Genomic DNA, 24,898 nt, shown 5'->3' on the forward strand with positions numbered 1-24,898 from the left:
ACTGTTAAGTATTTGGGGTGGTACAATCATCCATAAATTTCTGAGATGCCTAAGGTCTGGTGGCCAAAAATCTACCTTCCCCACAAGCTGGATGCCTGAAATCTATTTATAAGAGACAGTATTTAATTCCATAATTAGAGATAAGCTTAAAAAAATGCTCTCTGTGAGGGGGAAGAAAGTTGATTTAAATCCATACAAAGTCATAAATGATTAATATTAGAGTGACTCCTCAGAGCAGATTTTAATAGGAAGGAAGAAAGAGAACAGGCAGTACTGGAAGCAGGGAAGGAGGAGAAGAGGTGGGGAAGAGGAGGAGGGCAGATAACACAAAGAGAAAATCCAGAGTAAGGAAGCTGGGGGGTAGCGGAGGGGGAGAGGGTGTCCAAAAAGTAACTTGGTCAACTACACTGTTTTACCAAAGGCAATCTAGCCTGGAACTCAAGTAAGCAACACTGGGGCCTAAAAAGGAAGATACAAAATTCAGCTGGTGCTAGACCAGACTCCACAAGAGTTTTACATTTTCTTTTGAATCCAGTAATAAATTATATACCCAAAGGATCCTTATTGGAATAAAAAACACTGCCTCAAGTGTAAAGCAGGATGAAATTCAAAACTTAAAATTACAAAGGGTATTAACATAAATATTAGCTATTCCTAAAAGATTTTCAGACTCACCTGTGCACATGGCTCATTTTCTTTGGCCCATTTTAATTACCTTTTACATTTGTAGCTCCATTTTATTTTATTTTTATTTTATTTTTTTCCATTATAAAAATTTATCAATGGAATACTTTGAGTTTTTAAAGGTTTGGTTTGGCAAAGTAAAAGACTAAAAACCATGAAAACACTTTAAATTCTTTTTTAACCTACCAAGTAGGATGTAAATTTAATAAATCCTGTATTACTTTAGGAAAGAGACTGCTTTCCTAATTCAGAAAAATTGATTTCCAAGTCATGCTCTCTTATCTCTACTGCCTTGTAACCTGAAGGAGAACTGAACTTCATCAGGGTATGGCTCCTCTGGAAATCAAGGTGGGAAGAATAGGCAATATCCCAACACGGATTAGGTGGAGACCGAGCCAAAAGCAGAGTCTGTGAAACAGGGTGTGATCATCCAACCAGGGTACTTTTGAGAGAGAAAGGGTACTAATTACTTGAGAACAAAAGGCATAAAATGGGACATGTGGCCACTCTAGTGATAAGATAGTTTGAGAAACTACATTTCTCGGTATGCCCTGCCACTTGAAAGTCAAAAGGCCCAACTGGAGCAAAGCACCCTGGGACCTGTAGTTAGCGCCATTTAAGATATAAACAGTATAGGGCTCATTCTGACATGGAGCCTTCCACCTTCCACGGGATATTTAGCCAGACACAGAACACAATACTTGAGGTGAAATTTCTTTTTTTAAATTTTTTTTTCAACGTTTATTTATTTTTGGGACAGAGAGAGACAGAGCATGAATGGGGGAGGGGCAGAGAGAGAGGGAGACACAGAGTCGGAAACAGGCTCCAGGCTCTGAGCCATCAGCCCAGAGCCCGACGCGGGGCTCGAACTCACAGACCGCGAGATCGTGACCTGGCTGAAGTCGGACGCTTAACCGACTGCGCCACCCAGGCGCCCCGTAATTTCGATCGATATTAAGTCTGGATGGAAGCTCTCTCTCCCTCACAACTTGAGTTTGCAAAGAGGTGGAGCTGGTAGAGCTGTCCACTGGTCGAAGGCCCTGTTTCTCCTGGGTGCAGTGCTGCTTCTGCCTTCCCACATCACCAGCGTCCCCATTGCCACTAGTCTTTTCGGGGATTCTGGGGCAGGCTGTTCCCACCCGACTTCAGCCAACTCATACAACTTCATGGTGACTTGAGCGTCTTCCACAGAAGAATGTCCACTTTTCCCAATCTGGATGTCCCATTTCAGAAGCTTCTTGGTGAGATGCTTCAGAGACATGGTAGCATTCTCCAGGCAGTCAACCTTCCGTTTGATGGCTGGGAGGATATGGGAGGTGTTGCAGGTGAGGGATGTGGTGTGGAAGTACTAAAGGGCTTTGAAATTGTGAATGGGATGCCCCACCATTATCTTCCCTGTGAGTATCTTCAAGATATAGTTCTGAGTAATCTTAAAGGGTGTATCATTCATCATGCACTGCTTCCAGATGCCACTCTATCTTGTCCGGTAGTCCACGATGTGGCAGGGGGGAAGGATGTATTCATCATAAAGCACATCTCCGTGATAGTTGACAGTGCTACATCAGGCCAAAGAACTTATATGCCCCTGGGGTCCTGTGCCCACCATCTCACAGTCAATTGGCATCATCTTCTTTGGCATCTTCTAGGATGCTCCAGAGCATTTATTCTCTGAATGAGATTGGGTAGAGTTCCATAGAGCATTCTTCTGAGTAGGGTTCTTCTGGGGTCCTTACTTCTAGAGGCAAGTTGAGTGGCTCATAATCTTTGGAAGGGCACTCTGGAACTCCCATTTTGGACTTCACTATCAGATCAGGTTCTTTATTTGCTTTGTTTATAATTTGATACATAGGGCTCCGAAATGTCCTAACATACAATTCAGACTCCATCCATCCTTATTTCTATTTTAATTTTCAATGGTCTGTGCAAGGGCTGTGCTTTCATAGCATGAGAGGGAGTGTATGTGCATGTGTGTCTAGTGGGGAGACAGGGGTTTCCAGATTCTCACAGAGTACATCTTTCAAATGGAGACACAAATGAAAGCATAGTTACAAAATCAGGAGAACACATTCTACACTGATGGAACAGGTTTTCTGAAGCTCATAACTCTACCGAAGAGGAGACAAGTCTTAGGTCTAGACACACTGCTGCATTCATGATTCCATTTCCCTCTAATTAGGAGGTGTTGAGATTGTAGTGCTCAGCCAGTTTCTGAGAATTATTATGCTCTTTTTTGTTCCTTCACTGGGACTTTTAGAACCTTAGGGTAGTTGGTAAAAAGAATGTTCATGTATAGCTGATAACATGAAAGCCTTTATGGGCTCCGTGGGAAAGAGACATTTCATATTTAAGAAGAAAAAATTAGAAGAGAGGTTTCTTTCTGTCATTTCTCTGACAGAGTTATGTCTCTCCTGCTGGTAGCTTTTAAGACAAGGAGATTTGTATGAGTTGCCATGAAATTCATTATCATACATTTATGCTCTAAAAATGCAATTGCAACCACTCTTCATGTATGTCACATTTACAATAAGTATCCCAATAAAACCTTATCCACATAAATGACTAATAAGAACTCCAAGTGGGAAAAGAGATGTTTTTTTCATTATCTTATCATATCTCAGAGCTTAGGACAATCATGTTATATAAGCCAAATACAGCCTTCTCATGAGTGACACAATTACCTTTTCATCTAAGAATGCCCACTCCCAGCCAAAAGGCCTTTCCAAGCAAGGTCCATTGGACCAATCAGTTCACAATCCACCCGGCTCTCCAGAGTTTTCATGCTCCTTCATTATGCTGAAGAAACAGCATAAATGTGGGAGTTAGAAATGTAGGGGTCTAGGTTTGGCTCTGTGAGCAATTCATGGCATAATTTAATGGGTCTCAACTTTCTGGTCTATACAATAAGGCAAACAACACTACTTGAACACAGTAACATTTGAGCTTTCTGTTCCAAAAAAGTTTAAATGTGGTAATGAATATTAACATAATTTTAACTGTATAAAATGTAATGCAAATGCAAGATGAAATTATTCCTTTTAACTCCAGGGAAGAAAGATGATCCAGTGGGGAAAAATCATGACTAATTTTCTCTTCTTGAAGATATGCACAAGACCTTTTGTACCATTAAACTATAGCTGTGGAAGCTTTTGATCAATTACCAATTAATTCAGTTCTTCCTCTGGTTTCTCCTCTCTCCCAGCCTTTTTCTCTGTGACACTCACCTATTAATCTCCCCAATGATAATTTATTTTCTTCTTACATCTAATGCTGCTATTGAGAAGTCTGAGATCAACCTGATTCTTGTTCCTTTGTAGGTGCACCATTTGTTCTTTCAGGACACTTTTAGAATTTTCTCTTTGATTCTCTTAATGTTTATTATAGAGTATCTAGTATAAGTTCTCCTTTTCTCTCCTGTTTGACTCTCTATGACTCTTTACTACATGAAGTCTCTCATTATTTTTCAATTCCAAAACATTTATCTCCATTATTTCTTTTTTTAATATAATTTATTGTCAAGTTAACTAACATACAGTGTATACAGTGTTCTCTGGGCTTCAGGAGTAGATTCCCATGATTCATCGTTTACATACAACACCCAGTGCTCGTCCCAACAAGTGCCCTCCTCAATGCCATCACCCATTTCCCCTCCCCACCCTGGGCCCCATCAATCCTCAGTTTGTTCTCTGTATTTAAGAGTATCTTACAGTTTGCCTCCCTCTCTGTTTGAAACTACTTTTCCCCTTCCATTACCCATGCTCTTTTGTTAAGTTTCTCAAATTCCACATATGAATGAAAACATGTGATATCTTTCTTTGACTTATTTCACTTAGCAAAATATCCTCCAGTTCCATCCACATTGTTGAAAATGGCAAGATTTCATTCTTTCTCATTACCAAGTAGTGTTCCATTGTATATATAAACCACATCTTCTTTATCCATTCATCAGTTGATGGACATTTGAGCCCTTTCCATAATTTGTCCCTTATTTCTTAAGGTAGTTACTTCTCCCTATTTTTTATTTTCTCTATTTCTTGGACTGCTTTTATTTGATGTTGGAATTTTACTTCCATCTTCCATATCCTACAGCTTTTCTTTTATATTTTCTATCTTTTTACCCTTTCCTGCTATCTTCTGGGAAAGTTCTTCAATTTTATATTTAACTCACTAATTTGTTCCTCAGCTAAATTTATACTGGTATTAACTCCGCCAGTCATATTTTTTTAATTTCAATTATTATATTTTTTATGAATAGAATTTCCACTTACATTCATGACAGAGAAACTGGCACGGTCTTGTCTTCTTACCATAAATGACTAGAAAACTGAACAAAATATAGGAGACAATTGTTTTCAGACAATAGACAACAGGCAGTGCAAGACTGCAATTTTTGAAAGAAGGGGAAAAAATGAGATAATCTCTATGATTGTCTCACCTTGCTGCCTACAGGCAATTTCTGGACAACAGCATAGGGATGGAAAGTCCAAGCACAACATAGTGATCTTGCTGATTTGAAGAGTCAGAGATCAGAATTCAGGGAGGCTGAGGCAGCTACAATTAGTGGAACAGAGAAGTGGAGAGGAGAGAGCTATGCAAAGAAAGAACTCTACAATTGGCTTAGCAACACCCTTGAATCTTTGATACTTACTGAGCTCTGCATGCATAAAGCAAAATTCCAATGAGAATGGGCAAAGAACAACTGCTGGGGAATGAACAATTCCTAGAGCTCATACACGGCTAGGAAATGATTGATTTCCAGCCAGCCATAGCAGACAAATGTTGAGAATCAAGAAATTTAAGTAGAGACCCCAGGATGATGACACTTTAGTGTGGGATAATCTAGCCCTTCAATAAAGGCTATCCTAGGCCTACCATAACAAAACTTATCAACAATACTTGAAAATTTGAAGCTGATATGAAACTGACTTTGCTTCCCAAAACAAAATTCAACATTCTCTAAAGTAAAAGTAAAATCCAAGCTCTCAACAATAAAACTTTCACAATATCCAGCAACCAATTAAAAGAACTACTAAACAAGTGAAGAAGCAGGAAAATATGACCTATAACCTGGAGAAATATCAGACAACATAAAAAGACACAGAAATGACAGAGAGGATGGAATTAGCAGACAAAAATTTAGAATCACTCTTAAAATATTAAGGTTAAAGTTAAAGAAGGGTCAAAGGTTAAAGTAAAATATTGAAGTAATTAGGAAAGAAATGGAAAGTATAAGAAAGAACCAAATGAAAGTATTAGAGGTGGCTATATAATATTTGAAATGGAAATTTCACCGGGTATGATTGACAGCAAATTAGACGCTGTGGAAAATGAGTAAATTTGAGGACATAGCAGTGGAAACTATCCAAATTGAAGCCCAAGAAAAAGAAAAAAATGAGGGGCGCCTGGGTAGCTCAGTCAGTTAAGTGTCTGACTTTGGCTCAGATCATGATCTCACAGTCCATGCATTCAAGCCCCATGTCGTGTTCTGTGTTCACAGCTCAGAGCCTGGAGCCTGCTTTGGATTCTGTGTCTTCCTCTCTTTCTTCCCCTCCCCTGCTTGCACTATGTCTCCTCTCTCTTTCTCCTTTCTCTTTCTCTATTAAAAAATTTTTTTGTAAATAGAAGGAGAAAAATGTAAGAAAAGATGAGCACAGCCTCAGTGGCATGTGGGTCAATATCAAATAGTGTAGCCTATAAGCAATTGGAGTCCCAGAATGGAAGGTTCAGAGAAAATGCTTGAAGAAATAATGGCTGAAAGCTTTCCAATTTGATGATAACTGTGAATTCACAGATCCAAAAAATTCCACAAGACTAAGCAGTATAAAGTCAAAGAAAAACATGTATAGGCACATCATAATCAATATGCTGAAAACTGATACAGGAAAATCCTAAATGCAGTCAGAGGAAGAAAAAGAATACCTTATATATAAGGGAATAAAGATAAGAATGAATACTGACTTCTTGTCAGAAAGAATATAACCTGGAAAAGAATTCTATATCCAAGGAGGGAGAAACTTCAAAAATAAAGACCAAAGGAATACTTTGCTAGGCAAATGAAAGCTGAGAGAATTTGTCACCAGCAAACCTGCACAAAAGGAAATATTAGACCCAGTGCCCAGATCTTGGTTTCTAATATCATTCTGCAATAAAAGAAACAAGGGCTCTTTGTAGAAATGGCAGACTCTAAGGCTGCAGATGGGAGTAGACAAGATGAGCCTGGAGCATCTTGTAATACCAGAAACTAAGGAAGTGTTAAAAAAAGAAAAAATGATGGGGTCATGTCAAAGAGATACAGCAATCAACTGAAAGAGCTCCCAGTGGCCAAAGTTGGAATTATGTGAAAAAGAAAATAAATTAGTATTAGATTATAACCCAAATTATAAAACAAATATCCATAAGTCCATATTGGTATAAATAAAAGATTTAGTAAACAAATAGAGGATAATATACCCATAATAAACCTCCTATATATAATAATTCCAAATAAATTAGGTATTGTCTCCGCTTGAGGAGGTAGAGCCTAAGTTCCACTCCTCAAATGTGGGTTGCACAAAATAACTCCATTCCAAAGAGAACAGTATGGAAAAAGAGGAGAAAGAGTAACTTTAGAGTGGAGAAATCTAACAAACACTGCTTCCGACAAATATCAAGGTTAATATAATCAGTGATAAATCATGCTGATAGCATGTACACATGATAGGATATGATGAGAAGTGAACTTTGTGTCTTCCTCCCAAGAGCACATAACCCAGTCTAATCATGAATAAAACATCCTACAGACCCAAATGGAGGACAATCCACAAAATACCCGACCAGTATTCCTCAAAATTGTCAAGGTCATCAAGAACAAAGAAAGTCTGAGTAACCATCACAGCCAAGAGGAGCCTAAAGAGACATGATAAATAAGTGTAATGTGGTATCTTGGATGTGTTTCTAGAAATGAAAAAAGAAACGAGATTAAAAACTAAGGAAATCAAAAAAAGTATGGATTTTAGTTAACAATAATGTATCAATATTGGTTCATTAGTTGTGAGAAATGTACCATACTAATATAAGATATTAACAGTAGGGGAAACAGAATGCAAGGTATATGTAAACTCTCTGTACCATCTTTGCAATTTTTTATAAATCTAAATCTATTCCATAATAAAAATATATTTAAAAAGAAATGACAAGGGATTGTTTTCAGGCTGAAGTAAAATGTTATGAAATGAAAATTGAGGTCTACACAAAGGAATGAAGAGTGTCAGAAATGGTAAATATGTACATAAATATATGTTTTATGGCTAATATTTTCCATTTGATCCTTTAAAATTATTTTATTTCATATTACTAATTTATTACCTTAAATATTTAAATATATTTACCTTGTATATTTTAAATTATTAGCCCATCTATTCCAGTAATTCTGAATTGAATGGTATATATTTTCAATTTGTTGTCCTTTTCTATAGTAGTCATCCATCCTTCTCAGAGGTTTAAGTATGCTTATTCTTATTTCCTGGGGGTATCAGCTACTGCATCTCATAAATGTATATCAAAAAAGGGTCAAGGATCAAGGACCAGGCTCTAGTTCAGTCCTAGTGAAGAGTCCCAGATACCACAGAACTACTGTTACTCCTGCATCGTGGCACCTTATGAGGCAACTCTTCTTGTTAGTTGCCTTGAGTTGCAAACCATCAGATCAAAGAGTTTGGAGGGGGAGAGGTGGAGGAATGAATGTCAGAGGGCAACTGGTTAGTCCATCCTTATGTCCATCAAGTCACTCCAGTAAGACTTTTGCATTGCCTATCTACTCATGAGCCTGCTGATACAGGCAGTTTGGTCTATTGCAGCTGATTTCTTCAGTGAATGAGGTAGGCGGAAATTATACTAAGGATATACGAGGGATCATAAGGAACAGAACTCTAGAAGTTTTGTTCTGCCCTATCCCATCACCAATACCTCTGATCATCCCTTGCACCAAGCTACAACCATCTAACTTCTACACACATCAGTTCGAGGCAGTTTTCAGTTTCTCCAGGGACTTCTCACAGTGGTATTGCCATAGTTGTTGATATTTTTCCTGGAATCTATGTTTCCCTCTGGCTTCTCTCTCTATAGTTGATTTTGGGTAGGAAGTAAAAATCCATTTGTCAAGAATTGTAAATATAACTCTTGTTAGGAGCTTACTCTGTGCATAGAACTTTACTTGCATTAATCTCATTTAATCCTGTCAACATCCCTATGCAGTACATACTATTTTTATACCCATTCTACAGATGAGGTAACTGTAGCACAAGGACATTAAGCAACTCACACAAGATCACAGTGTAAGAGATGGAGCCAAAATTCAAAACCAGTCAATCTTACTTCAGAAACTAGGATCTTTGCTCACCACCAGATACCCAGTGATTAGCATATTATAAGTGCTCAAAAATATTTATTGAATGGTTTTCAAATAATGAACAAGTGGATAGATGGCTAGAAGTACACTGCCAGCTTCCTCAGCAATCCATTTCTCTGTTTTCCTCTATTCAATTGCTTTAGTGTCTCTGAAATACACTATGAAGCCTATCTGTGTATCTTTCACAGAGTGACACATTTTACTTTCCTTTTAGTCTTTATCATTTAAAAAAGCATATTTGTACTTCTAATGAAAAGAAGTATCTTTTGCTTTTTCAGAGTAAGTATAGGAGACACACCTTTTTCATTACCAGAGCTCTATCACAAAAGCTGGATTGTTTTCCCTCTGCAATTTCTGATGAAAATAGGTCCTGCAAGAGAAAGAACATAAATGGCCATCAAACATATGGAAAGATGCTCTGCCTCACCAACTGTGAATGAAATACACATTAAAACAACACTGAACTGGAAAAAAAATTTTCAAACTGGCAAAAAATTACAGGATTTAAATACCCTGTATTGGTAAGGGTTATAGGAAACAGGCCCTCTTAGACATTGGTAGAGTTTAAATTGGTACAGCTTTTGTAAAAAGAAATTTGACAATCTACCAACATTTAAATATGTAGACATTTTGACCCAGGATTTCCATTTCTAATAATTTATGTTACCAAAAAGAACCTTGTGTCATACAACACATTTGTTGTAGCATAATTCATATAGAAAAAACTGAAATAAATGAGATTTCTGTTAATAGGGGAATGGTTAAATAGATTGAAAATGGGATACTATGGAATCATGAGTGAGGGAATTCTATATGTATTTATGTTGGAAACTATTCATAATATGTTGATAAATTAGAAAACATAGAAAAGTATATAAAATACCATCCAATTTATATAAACCAAAATAATTTATATATCTAACTGTATATGTTTACATATGCATATTAAAATTCTGAATTTATACCAATCTGTTAACAATTGTTACCTCTGAAGAGTGCGATTAAACAGAGAACAGATTGGTGGTTGCCAGAAGTGGAGGTTAGGGGTGAGCAAAATGGATGAAGGGGGTCAAAAGGTATAAACTTCCAGTTATAAGTTTTTGGAGTGTCATTGTACAGTATTGTGACTATAGTTAATACTGTACTGTATATTTAAAAGTTGCTAAGAGTACATCCTAAAAGTTCTCATCACAATAAAAAATGTATATGTGAGGTGATGGATATTAACCAAACTTATTGTAATAATCAAAAAAAGGGGGGAATGATGAAACTTCACTTATGTAATATTTGAATTTTTTTAAATAAAGAAGCTCTTTTATAATTTTTAAAAAAGGAAGGAAGACAGAGAGAAAGGAAGGAAGGTTAACATTCACTTGGAATCTTCACTCAAATCAACTGAAATTGTATTTGAAAAATAGCCAGGAATCAGAAGGCCCTTGTTTTGAATTCCTCTAGGCTTGAGCTTATAGAGAATGCACACTAAGACACTCTAGGAAGCTTCATGTGAAGAGTTCAGTCCTTCTTCACAGAAAACTGTTGTATTTTTAGGTTGCTGTGCTAGCGATTATGGCAGTCTACACCCTTTAGGTAGAAAAGAAAGCATAACAATTGCCCTAGCCATTAAAAGAAAATTTTATTTAAATGCAAAAGCAAAACTCCTTCATTTCTTCCTATGTGTTATTTTATTTTAAAATAAATATCTATAAAATATATATCTATATATATGTATATAGATAACCTCTTCCTTCAGCTACACATGAAAGTGGACCTCCAGGTGGTCAAAGGCTGCAGAACAGATCTTGCTATTTCCAGTGGCTAAACTTAGGTGGACGAAGACCTCATAAAGTCATACTAAGAATCTCAACAGATGGGTGTCCTAAACACTGAGAGAAGAGAAAAGGCAAGGGTTCAAATGGTGGGTCTCTTTGCTTCCAGATTCCAGGCTGTGTGAATATGTCATTGTTAGGCCAAATATATCCCATAAATATATTTGGGGGATGAGGTGAGGAATTGTGATCTTACCCTAAAGGCTGGCATCTTTCTTGATATGGCTATAATTATGCACTCAGGCCTTTCTCAGCACAGCTGAAATGTGGCCAGGTGGTATTGTGTAATTAATTGGAAGCCAATTAATATATGCAACAATTTACCATCACTTTCATCTTCCTCATGGAGACCATTCCTACCAATTCTGACATTCACAATGATAGGAATAAATATTTTTTAATGGATCAATTTTTTAATTAGGTTCTTTGTAAGAAATTTAGAACATCAATTTGTGAAGATAAACTCCTTTTGTAAGAGAAAACACAGAGCAGAGGCATCCCCGAAGAGGGAGAACAGCTTTGATTTTTGGCAGAATATACGAGTCCACAGCTTTCTGATCAACCTTGTGCTGCTCTGTAATCTATTTCTATTTCTCTGTGTTGAAGATCTCACCTTCCTGCTGTCTGGGTTTCCACAGCTTCTTCATCTTGAAGTAAGCAGAAGTGAGGTGTTTTGAGATTTTCACACTGTTGATAGCAATTTTGGCCGAAGTGTCAATGATACATTTCTGATGTTTTCTATGTAGAGGAACTCATTTGAGGGCCAGAGGGCCAGTCACAAGTAGCAAGCCATTGCTCATTTGCGTCAGGAAAACCACCCTCTTGCCTATGTGTTGCCCAGTGAGGATGATCAAAATGGTCCCAGGAGTGCTGAGTGCTAAATCTCAGCATCCACCCATCTTACATGCTGACTGAAAGGTTTTTTTTGCCATGGCTCAACAGTTTTTGAGGCACATCTTCAGCAGAATAATGCTTAGGCATTTTGCAAAGTTTAACCACTCTGGTCCCACCATTCTTGTCATAACCAACTGGCTTTGTGACAGTAGCAAAAATTTTCTCTTTCTTCTTCTTTTCAACCCTGGATTTCACTGCTGAATGGCCTTTCTGGAATACATAGCCAATGGGGAATATCTGCCAATTCCACTGACTAGGACAGGGATTCTGTTACACTGGGGTTTCCCCTTCTTTGGCATTTTAGCTTTGAGGCTACTCTTCTTAACATTGCCACCAGCACCAGCCTTCTTGGCTTCAGGTTTCTTCTCCTTAGTATCCGGCTTCTCAACTTTTTCACCCACCATCTTGCGAGATGAGAAAGATGACTCTATAGGAATCAATATTAAACTTGTACAGCTCAGCCTACTCAAAGGATGAAGAAAATGAAATAAAAATAATAAGCACCCAGAAAAGGCACAACTTATGTTGTTACAGCCAGATTTATTTATATAATAATAATCATTTTGAGAATAGCAGTGACTAGAGTTTGTCCCTTGTGTGAGTTATTAACCTGACAAACAGGCTTGTAATTATTAAGGAGGAAATAGGCATGGAATTTAGACAGAAAGGATGTTCAATCAATAAATAAGTATCAATTTGGAGAGTAAGGGCTTACAATTACATTTATTTATTATTTATTTATTTATTTATTTATTCTCAAGTTAGTTAACATACAGTGTAGTCTTGGCTTCAGAAGTAGAACCCAGTAATTCATTTCTTACATATGACACCCAGTGCTCATCCCGAAAAGTGCCCTCCTTAATGCCCGTCACCCATTTAACCCACCCCCCATCAACCTTCAGTTTGCTCTCTGTATTTAAGAGTCTGTTAAGGTTTGCCTCCTTCTCTGTTTTTATCTTATTTTTCCTTCCCTTTCCCTGTTCATCTGTAAGTTTCTCAAATTCCACATATGAGTGAAATCATATATCTTTCTCTGACTGACTTATTTCACTTAGCATAATACACTGTAGTTCCATGCTGTTGCAAATGGCAAAGTTTTCATTCTTTTTGATCACTGAATAGTATTCCATTGTATGTATATACCACATCTTCCTTATCCATTCATCAGTTAGTAGACTACATTACACTCTGAGTCCAACCAGAAAGAACAATATTCATCAAAAAAAGTGTTTTAAATGGCATGGATTAGATGCCATTAGTACAAATATACCTCAACAATTCTAATGTCAGGAAATCTTTATAAGGTACTTTAAATTTGAGCTTTTCTATCAGCTATACTAAGTGAAGAATCCTTAGTTGTGCAAAATCATTTAGGAGTCTGGAGTCTTCAAATGTCAATGAATTGAGGGGGAAGGCATTTTCAAATCATTGCTACTCAATGTTTGGTCCCCAGACTAGCAACACAGACATCATTTGGGAGGTTATTAGAAATGCAAGCTCACAGGTCCCACCCCAGTCAGCTGCAAGGAATCAAAATCTGCACGTTAACAAGATCCTCAGGTGATTTATATTAAAGCCTAAGAAGTGCTGCTCCGGTTGTTAGCTGGGAGTTGGATTTGCCTGATTTCAAGCACCAGAATCATGTTTCTAGAAGCTAAATCTCAGCATCCACTTTTGTAGTTCTGACAGCCAAACTCTTATGAGATATAACTGCATCCCTACTGTGCACCTAGCCAAGTATCAGGCCCTTAGAGAGGAACAAAAGACAAGATCCCCCTCCCCTCCAGTATTCTCAAGACTGAATCCTCTGGTTGGAGGAAATATAAGCGCGAAGCCAGTGCCTGCCTACCCTAAATTACTCTACCATTCCCCAAGAGTGCATTCCCATATGTACACCTTCACCATTATCCAGTAACAATTGGCTTCAGACTAGCTGAAAAGATTGATGAAGCTCTCTGAAGCAAAAAAAAAAACAAAAACAAACAAAAAACCCACAAAAAACAAAAACAAACTTCAAGCATTATTTCATCTTTCTTCAAGCTAAACACAATATCCCCCTTAATTCTTATATTTAGGGTTGTCTTTGACCTCCTCCTCTTCTTCTAAATGTTTTCATTTCATTTCCGAAGCACTATTGAGGTAAAGCATTGCCAAAATGTCTCTCCTAGTTTGAAATAAAATATTAGGACTTCACAGAAAGTTTAAATGTTCCACTCAGGGATCAAACTATCAGTCCCCAAACACTGGACTGCAGTGAGAATATTTCTCACCCTATATATGACTTAAAAAAGCAACAAACAGGAAGGGATAGGAGTTGCGGCAAGATGGCGGCTTAGGAGGACGCTGGGCTCACCGCACGTCCTGCTGATCACTTAGATTCCATCTACAGCTGCCTAAATAACCAAGAAAACCGCCAGAGGATTAGCAGAACAGAGTCGCCGGAGCCAAACGCAGACGAGAGGCCCACGGAAGAGGGTAAGAAGGGCGGCGAGGCGGTGCGCGCTCCACGGACTGGCGGGAGGGAGCCGGGGAGGAGGGGCGGCTCGCCGGCCAAGCAGAGCCCCCGAGTCTGGCTGGCAAAAGCGGAGGGGCCGGGCGGACTGTGTTCTGACAGCAAGCGCGACTTAGCGTCTGGGAGGTCATAAGTTAACAGCTCTGCTCAGAAAGCGGGAAGGCTGGAGGACAAAGGGAGGGAGAGCTGCTGAGCCCCCTGACAACAGAGCTCAGTTTGGTGGGGAACAAAGGCGCTCGCCAGCGCCATCTCCCCCGCCCATCCCCCAGCCGAAATCCCAAAGGGAACCGGTTCCTGCCAGGGAACTTGCTCGCTCCGCGCAAACACCCAACTCTGCGCTTCGGCAGAGCCAAACCTCCGGCAGCGGATCTGACTCCCTCCCGCTGCCACAGGGCCCCACCTGAAGTGGATCACCTAAGGAGAAGCGATCTAAGCCTGCCCCTCCTGCCCCCGAGCACCTTGCCTACCCACCCCAGCTAATACGCCAGATCCCCAGCATCACAAGCCTGGCAGGGTGCAAGTAGCCCAGACGAGCCACACCACCCCACAGTGAATCCCACCCCTAGGAGAGGGGAAGAGAAGGCACACACCAGTCTGACTGTGGCCCCAGCGGTGGGCTGGGGGCAGACATCAGGTCTGACTGCGGCCCCGCCCACCAACTCCAGTTATACACCACAGCACAGGGGAAGTGCCCTGCAGGTCCTCACCATGCCAGGGACTATCCAAAATGACCAAGCGGAAGAACTCCCCTCAGAAGAATCTCCAGGAAATAACAACAGCTAATGAGCTGATCAAAAAGGATTTAAATAATATAACAGAAAGTGAATTTAGAATAATAGTCATAAAATTAATCGCTGGGCTTGAAAACAGTATACAGGACAGCAGAGAATCTCTTGCTACAGAGATCAAGGGACTAAGGAACAGTCACGAGGAGCTGAAAAACGCTTTAAACGAAATGCATAACAAAATGGAAACCACCACAGCTCGGCTTGAAGAGGCAGGGGAGAGAATAGGTGAACTAGAAGATAAAGTTATGAAAAAAGAGGAAGCTGAGAAAAAGAGAGATAAAAAAATCCAGGAGTATGAGGGGAAAATTAGAGAATTAAGTGATACACTAAAAAGAAATAATATACGCATAATTGGTATCCCAGAGGAGGAAGAGAGAGGGAAAGGTGCTGAAGGGGTACTTGAAGAAATAATAGCTGAGAACTTCCCTGAACTGGGGAAGGAAAAAGGCATTGAAATCCAAGAGGCCCAGAGAACTCCCTTCAGACGTAACTTGAATCGATCTTCTGCACGACATATCATAGTGAAACTGGCAAAATACAAGGATAAAGAGAAAATTCTGAAAGCAGCAAGGGGTAAACGTGCCCTCACATATAAAGGGAGACCTATAAGACTCGTGACTGATCTCTCTTTTGAAACTTGGCAGGCCAGAAAGAATTGGCACGAGATTTTCAGGGTGCTAGACAGAAAAAATATGCAGCCAAGAATCCTTTATCCAGCAAGTCTGTCATTTAGAATAGAAGGAGAGATAAAGGTCTTCCCAAACAAACAAAAACTGAAGGAATTTGTCACCACTAAACCAGCCCTACAAGAGATCCTAAGGGGGACCCTGTGAGACAAAGTCCCAGAGACATCACTACAAGCATAAAACATACAGACATCACAATGACTCTAAACCCGTATCTTTCTATAATAACACTGAATGTAAATGGATTAAATGCGCCAACCAAAAGACATAGGGTATCAGAATGGATAAAAAAACAAGACCCATCTATTTGCTGTCTACAAGAGACTCATTTTAGACCTGAGGACACCTTTAGATTGAGAGTGAGGGGATGGAGAACTATTTATCATGCGACTGGAAGCCAAAAGAAAGCTGGAGTAGCCATACTTATATCAGACAAACTAGACTTTAAATTAAAGGCTGTAACAAGAGATGAAGAAGGACATTATATAATAGTTACAGGGTCTATCCATCAGGAAGAGCTAACAATTATAAATGTCTATGCGCCGAATACCGGAGCCCCCAAATATATAAAACAATTACTCATAAACATAAGCAACCTTATTGATAAGAATGTGGTAATTGCAGGGGACTTTAATACACCACTTAGAGAAATGGATAGATCATCTAGACACACGGTCCATAAAGACACAAGGGCCCTGAATGAGACATTGGATCAGATGGACTTGACAGATATATTTAGAACTCTGCATCCCAAAGCAACAGAATATACTTTCTTCTCGAGTGCACATGGAACATTCTCCAAGATAGATCATATACTGGGTCACAAAACAGCCCTTCGTAAGTTTACAAGAATTGAAATTATACCATGCTTACTTTCAGACCACAATGCTATGAAGCTTGAAATCAACCACAGAAAAAAGTCTGGAAAACCTCCAAAAGCATGGAGGTTAAAGAACACCCTACTAACGAATGAGTGGGTCAACCAGGCAATTAGAGAAGAAATTAAAAAATATATGGAAACAAACGAAAATGAAAATACAACAATCCAAACGCTTTGGGACGCAGCAAAGGCAGTCCTGAGAGGAAAATACATTGCAATCCAGGCCTATCTCAAGAAACAAGAAAAATCCCAAATACAAAATCTAACAGCACACCTAAAGGAACTAGAAGCAGAACAGCAAAGGCAGCCTAAGCCCAGCAGAAGAAGAGAAATAATAAAGATCAGAGCAGAAATAAACAATATAGAAACTAAAAAAACTGTAGAGCAGATCAACGAAACCAAGAGTTGGTTTTTTAAAAAATTAACAAAATTGACAAACCTCTAGCCAGGCTTCTCAAAAAGAAAAGGGAGATGACCCAAATAGATAAAATCATGAATGAAAATGGAATTATTACAACCAATCCCTCAGAGATACAAACAATTATCAGGGAATACTATGAAAACTTATATGCCAACAAATTGGACAACCTGGAAGAAATGGACAAATTCCTGAACACCCACACTCTTCCAAAACTCAATCAGGAGGAAATAGAAAGCTTGAACAGACCCATAACAAGCGAAGAAATGGAATCGGTTATCAAAAATCTCCCAACAAATAAGAGTCCAGGACCAGATGGCTTCCCAGGGGAGTTCTACCAGACGTTTAAAGCAGAGATAATACCTATCCTTCTCAAGCTATTCCAAGAAATAGAAAGGGAAGGAAAACTTCCAGACTCATTCTATGAAGCCAGTATTACTTTGATTCCTAAACCAGACAGAGACCCAGTACAAAAAGAGAACTACAGGCCAATATCCCTGATGAATATGGATGCAAAAATTCTCAATAAGATACTAGCAAATCGAATTCAACGGCATATAAAAAGAATGATTCACCATGATCAAGTGGGATTCATTCCTGGGATGCAGGGCTGGTTCAACATTCGCAAATCAGTCAACGTGATACATCACATTAACAAAAAAAGAGAGAAGAACCATATGATCCTGTCAATCGATGCAGAAAAGGCCTTCGACAAAATCCAGCACCCTTTCTTAATAAAAACCCTTGAGAAAGTCGGGATAGAAGGAACATACTTAAAGATCATAAAAGCCATTTATGAAAAGCCCACAGCTAACATCATCCTCAACGGGGAAAAACTGAAAGCTTTTTCCCTGAGATCAGGAACACGACAAGGATGCCCACTCTCACCGCTGCTGTTTAACATAGTGCTGGAAGTTCTAGCATCAGCAATCAGACAACAAAAGGAAATCAAAGGCATCAAAATTGGCAAAGATGAAGTCAAGCTTTCGCTTTTTGCAGATGACATGATATTATACATGGAAAATCCGATAGACTCCACCAAAAGTCTGCTAGAACTGATACATGAATTCAGCAAAGTTGCAGGATACAAAATCAATGTACAGAAATCAGTTGCATTCTTATACACTAACAATGAAGCAACAGAAAGACAAATAAAGAAACTGATCCCATTCACAATTGCACCAAGAAGCATAAAATACCTAGGAATAAATCTAACCAAAGATGTAAAGGATCTGTATGCTGAAAACTATAGAAAGCTTATGAAGGAAATTGAAGAAGATTTAAAGAAATGGAAAGACATTCCCTGCTCATGGATTGGAAAAATAAATATTGTCAAAATGTCAGTACTACCCAAAGCTATCTACACATTCAATGCAATCCCAATCAAAATTGCACCAGCATTCTTCTCGAAACTAGAACAAGCCATCCTAAAATTCATATGGAACCACAAAAGGGCCCGAATAGCCAAAGTAATTTTGAAGAAGAAGACCAAAGCAGGAGGCATCACAATCCCAGACTTTAGCCTCTACTACAAAGCTGTCATCATCAAGACAGCATGGTATTGGCACCAAAACAGACACATAGACCAATGGAATAGAATAGAAACCCCAGAACTAGACCCACAAATGTATGGCCAACTCATCTTTGACAAAGCAGGAAAGAACATCCAATGGAAAAAAGACAGCCTCTTTAACAAATGGTGCTGGGAGAACTGGACAGCAACATGCAGAAGGTTGAAACTAGACCACTTTCTCACACCATTCACAAAAATAAACTCAAAATGGATAAAGGACCTAAATGTGAGACAGGAAACCATCAAAACCTTAGAGGAGAAAGCAGGAAAAGACCTCTCTGACCTCAGCCGTAGCAATCTCTTACTCGACACATCCCCAAAGGCAAGGGAATTAAAAGCAAAAGTGAATTACTGGGACCTTATGAAGATCAAAAGCTTCTGCACAGCAAAGGAAACAACCAACAAAACTAAAAGGCAACCAACGGAATGGGAAAAGATATTCGCAAATGACCTATCGGACAAAGGGATAGTATCCAAAATCTATAAAGAGCTCACCAAACTCCACACCCAAAAAACAAATAACCCAGTGAAGAAATGGGCAGAAAACATGAATAGACACTTCTCTAAAGAAGACATCCGGATGGCCAACAGGCACATGAAAAGATGTTCAGCGTCGCTCCTTATCAGGGAAATACAAATCAAAACCACACTCAGGTATCACCTCACGCCAGTCAGAGTGGTCAAAATGAACAAATCAGGAGACTATAGATGCTGGAGAGGATGTGGAGAAACGGGAACCCTCCTGCACTGTTGGTGGGAATGCAAAGTGGTGCAGCCGCTCTGGAAAGCAGTGTGGAGGTTCCTCATAAAATTAAAAATAGACCTACCCTATGACTCAGCAATAGCACTGCTAGGAATTTATCCAAGGGATACAGGAGCACTGATGCATAGGGCCACTTGTACCCCAATGTTCATAGCAGCACTCTCAACAATAGCCAAATTATGGAAAGAGCCTAAATGTCCATCAACTGATGAATGGATAAAGAAATTGTGGTTTATATACACAATGGAATATTACGTGGCAATGAGAAAAAATGAAATATGGCCTTTTGTAGCAACGTGGATGGAACTGGAGAGTGTGATGCTAAGTGAAATAAGCCATACAGAGAAAGACAGATACCATATGGTTTCACTCTTATGTGGATCCTGAGAAACTTAACAGGAACCCATGGGGGAGGGGAAGGAAAAAAAAAAAGAGGTTAGAATGGGAGAGAGCCAAAGCATAAGAGACTGTTAAAAACTGAGAACAAACTGAGGGTTGATGGGGGGTGGGAGGGAGGAGAGGGTGGGTGATGGGTATTGAGGAGGGCACCTTTTGGGATGAGCACTGGGTGTTGTATGGAAACCAATTTGTCAATAAATTTCAGAAAAAAAAAATAAAATAAAATAAAAAAAAATTTAAAAAAAAAAGCAACAAACACACAAACACATGCATAAACCTGAATTAATAGCAAACACTGGGTGTAATTTTAAGTGGATACTCTAGATGGTAGCATTGTGCATATTATTCTTGTACTTCTCTTTATTGCTTCCCTAATTCATCATTTTATACATCAGGAAAGGCATATGTGTGGAAGGGAGATAGAAGTCATATATTAATAGGTATCCATACGAGGTGAAAAATAACAATGATATAATATTTCCAAAATTCTATTGCTTCTCAGGTCAGCTTTACAACTCTCTTTTCTTCATTGCTCAAATTCTCAGAATTGCACTCCCAAACCATTGACTTTACTGCCTCACTTTCATTCCATTTGCCAAACTTCTGCAGTCTGATTTTGTCCCCCTCACCACCCAAGCCTACTGAAATCATTATTTCTTTAATATCTCCTGTGGTCTCCTGGTCCCTAGATTCAGATGCCTCTTCTTAGGGCTCATCCTAATTTATTTCTCCAAAACATTTACAAAGTGATTACCTCTTCTTTTTTCTCACAATTTTTGCAAGTTCTTTATTTTGAAAATTTTCAAAATATATAAAGTTGAAAGAATACTACAGTGATAAGCCATACAGCTTTAACTTAACTTCACAGGTTAATGTTTCACCACATTCCTCCATCCTTCATTCCCTCTCCCTCCTCCCCTCCTCCATCTCTCTCTCCCTTCTCCTCTATTTCTCTCCAGACATCATGACACTCTAATACTTCAGCATACATTTTCTAAGTTGCAGATATCATTACACTTGAACTCTAGATTTTTTAACATTCATCTCCTAAGAATAAGATTATCCTCCTTCAATACTCTCCTTGAAACTCTTAGCAATCCTTGCCTTCCCTTGATTCTCCTACCTCTGACCACACCTTTCTAGATACACAAGGCAGAGGGCAGGAAGGCATGAAGAGTCTGGTCCTGGCTCTGCCACAAACTGGCTCTGTGCTTTGAAAGAAAAACATTTTCCTAAATTATCAAAGTAATATATGCTCATTGTAGAAAATAGGGAAAATACAAGGTTTAAAGAAAATAAAAAGTATCCAAATGTACCATCTAGAGATGATTTCATTTTTTTAGTATTTACCAATGCATAATATATTTTATATAATTGAACTGATAAAATAGATACAATACTCTATCCTGTTTTTTATTTAACATTGAAAAGAAGCACTAAAATTCTTCACAAAACATTTTTATTGGCTGTGTATTATTTTATTGAATATAATCTTAAAGAAAAAGTAATGCTTCATTTTTTAAATGAGCAAAGCGTTAAACAGACAATTTATAAAAGAATACAAATGGCCAAAGGTTCATGAAAAAGTATCCAACGTAACTAGGGATCAAAAGTAATTTCAAATTAAATACATCATTTTCACCTACCAAAAAAAATGTTTTAAGAAAAAAATTAATAACCAAGGTTGTAAAAAGATATGAGAGAACAGATATTTCATAAACATTGCTGATTAAAGTAAAATTAGTATAATTTTTGGTGAAATTTAGCAGTATATAATTTTAAAACCTTAAAAACACACATACACTTTAACCAGCAAATATACTTGTAGGAATTTATTCTAATAAGAAAGTTGTGCAATTGCACCACCATGTATGCACAAAGATGCTCATAGCAGGGGGATTTATTACAGATTGCTTCCAATTCATTGTTAAATAAATATAACATGGAACTAACTCAGTAAATTATGGTACAGCCGTACAACAGAATACTAAGCAGCCTTTAAAGTATATTGTTGTATTAACTATTAATAGAATTCTGAGGAAGTAATAAGATTATGTGAAATATTTGGTTTTCTGTGTTTGACATTTGTATTCTTTGAGATATTTTTCCAATGAGCATGCATTACTTTTGAAATTAATGGGAAATAAAGATTTTTTAAATGTTGTAGAAATATACTTATTACCATGAAATATGTTAACAATAAACTGATAATGAAATAGTCATTTATAGAAAACATGTGTGATGCTATCATTAACAACTTTAGTAAGATGCAATTTATACACCATAAAATTCACCCATTTAAAGTACAATTCCACGGGGTTTGGTATACACTATAAAATTTACCCATTTAAAGTGCAATTCCACGGGTTTTGGTATATTTTCAGAGTTGTAAAAACAATCACCATAATCTAATTTTAGGGCACTTTCATCATTTGTAATTTATTCCTTTTATGACTGAATGATATTCCATTGCATGGATATATGATATTTTGTTTATCCATTCATCAGTTGATGGAATTTTTCTTTCCATTTCTTAGCTATTATGAATATCCATGTCATGTGCAAGATTTTGTGTGGACATATGTTTTCCTCTCTCTTGAGTATATAAATAGGAGGAGAATTGATAAATCCTATGGTTAAACTATGTTTAACATTTAAAAAAACTGTCAAATTGTTTCTCATAGAGTCTGGACCATTGTACATACATACCAGCAACGTATTACGGTTCCAATTTCTTCACATCCTCACCAATACCTGTTGTTATTTATCTTTATTATTATAGCCACTCTACTGAATATGAAGTGGTATCACTTTGTGTTTTTTTAAATGTTCATTTATTTTGAGATAGAACGCACAAGCAGGGGAGGGACAGAGAGAGAAGAAGAGAGAGAATCCCAAGCAGGCTCCGTGCTGTGAAACACAGAGCCCAATGTGCAGCTCAATCTCACAACTGTGAGATCATGACCTGAGCCGAAATCAAGAGTCAGGCACTCAACCGACTGAGCCACCCAGGCACTCCATCACTTTGTGGTTTTGATTTGCATTTATTTTTGACTAATGATGTTGAACATCTTTTCATGTGTTTATTAACCATTTATATGTGTTGTCTTTTTTATCATTGAATTTTAAGAGTTCTTTATATCTTCTAGATACAAGTTCCTTGTAATGTATATGACTCTGCAAATATTTTCTTCCAGTCTGTGAGTTGTCTTTTCCTTTAGTGGCTGGTGCTTTTGGTGTCATATCTAAGGAAACACTGCCTAACCCAAGGTCATGAACATTTACTCCTATGTCTTCTTGTAAGAGTTTTACACTTTCAGCTCTTACATTCAGGTCTATGATCTAGTTCAGGTCTATGAGTTAGTTTTTGTAAATGGTGTAATGTAGGGGGTCCAAATTCATTCTTTTGTATGTAGATATCCAATTGTTTTAGCACTATTGGTTGAGAAGACTATTCTTTACCCAGAATATTATCATGGCTACCTTGTCAAAAATCAATTGATCATAAATATTAGGGTAGTTTTTATGGACTCTTAATTCCATTCCATTGATCTATATATCTATCTTATGCCAGCACAACACTGAATTACTATTTGTAATCATATATACATATGAAGAGAAAAACAGTCTGAAAATAGATACACCAAATTATTAAAAATAAAATATTCTATTGTATGGCTGTACCATATGTACTTAACTACTTCTTGTTAGGTATTTTAAACTGCCTCCACATTTTCACTATTATAAGTAACATTGTGATGAGCACCCTCCACAAATCTACTCTATTTCAGATTACTTCCTTAGGGTAGATTCCTACCAATGGACTCACTAAGTCAAAAGTAAGAATATTTTTAAGATTCTAGGAGGGAGGGAGGGAAGGAAGGAAGGAAGGAAGGAAGGAAGGAAGGAAGGAAACATGCTGAAATTACATGATATCTTCGTTAATTTACATTCCCAACAAGATGTGTTACTTGGAGCAAATCACTTATCTTCTCTGTGCCTCAGGTTTCTCATCTGTTAAAAGAGGTTAGCAATGCTAGCCCTCTTTTGTTTACAAGGATGCTGTGAGAATCAAATGAAATCCTCAATACAACAGAGCTTTCACAAGTTTTAAAAGTGCTACAGGCATATAGAGCACTAATATTTCTGTTTATTTTGTCCAAATATATTCAATAAGCATTTATTGAACACCTATTTCCTATAGAGAACTATGAGAGGCACAAAAATGAAAAAAATAAATTTAAAAGTGAAGAAAAAATCCATTTTTGAAATAGAAATGTGTTGACTGGATTATAAACTGCTGGGAGGCAGAAACCATATCTGGTAAAGGATATAAGAAAACTTGTAGTACAAGGGAATGTAATAGATGTTATAAACAAAACCCTTTTGATTCACAGAAGATGATGAGATTAATTTTATATGGGGAAATTAGAAACACTTCTCAAAAAGGTAGTACTTGCACTAGGAATGAAAATTTGATGGGGTTATCATGTTGTGTCCTCAAGATTTATGGAGAAAATAGTAATTCTGTAAAGAGATGTTTCTTGTCTTTTCTATTTCTAATTCTGTTTCTGATTTGTTTTTCTTATTATTTTTTCCCAGAGTTAAGGTTTTATTCAACTAACTAGAAAGTTAGCATTACTGTATCAGGCCTGGAATGGTTAAAGACACTTGTTGATGGTCAAATAGTATACAGAGACTTGGGTATGCCTTCCACAGCAATTGTACTCTAGCTTTTTAGACAAAGGAAAAGGTTTATTTGTATAGTTTAACCTCATCCCCCATATCAGGAGATGTAAAAATAATTGACTTTGATCAAAAAGGGTTTTATTTCTTGTGACCTTAGTCTTATTACTATCACAATAAAAATGTACTGTTCTTCAATCCTGTCAACATTGTATTGGGAGGCAATTATTCACTTCTGCATGTTTTGCAAGCAGAGGGACTGACTATATTTTCAAGAACGTTTATAAAGCAAACATCCATGAAAGATAGAAATAGCATCTTCCTCTGAAGTAAAGGGCAGATTTGTTTATTGTCCAGTATAGTGTAAGTTTTCCTCCCACTCTGCTCTCATAGATAGGATTCCCTA

At 37.8% G+C, this 24,898-nt stretch overlaps 2 pseudogenes; both read right to left on the reverse strand.

The window, feature by feature from the left end:
* Positions 1–1,666: 1,666 nt before the first annotated feature.
* LOC125157004 (interferon-stimulated 20 kDa exonuclease-like 2) lies at positions 1,667–2,838 on the reverse strand (annotated as a pseudogene).
* An 8,492-nt stretch (positions 2,839–11,330) lies between these two features.
* On the reverse strand, positions 11,331–12,191 carry LOC125157708 (60S ribosomal protein L6-like; annotated as a pseudogene).
* Between the last annotated feature and the right edge of the window lie 12,707 nt (positions 12,192–24,898).

This window comes from Prionailurus viverrinus, chromosome X, assembly GCF_022837055.1.
Source record: "Prionailurus viverrinus isolate Anna chromosome X, UM_Priviv_1.0, whole genome shotgun sequence".
Classification (NCBI taxonomy): domain Eukaryota; kingdom Metazoa; phylum Chordata; class Mammalia; order Carnivora; family Felidae; genus Prionailurus; species Prionailurus viverrinus.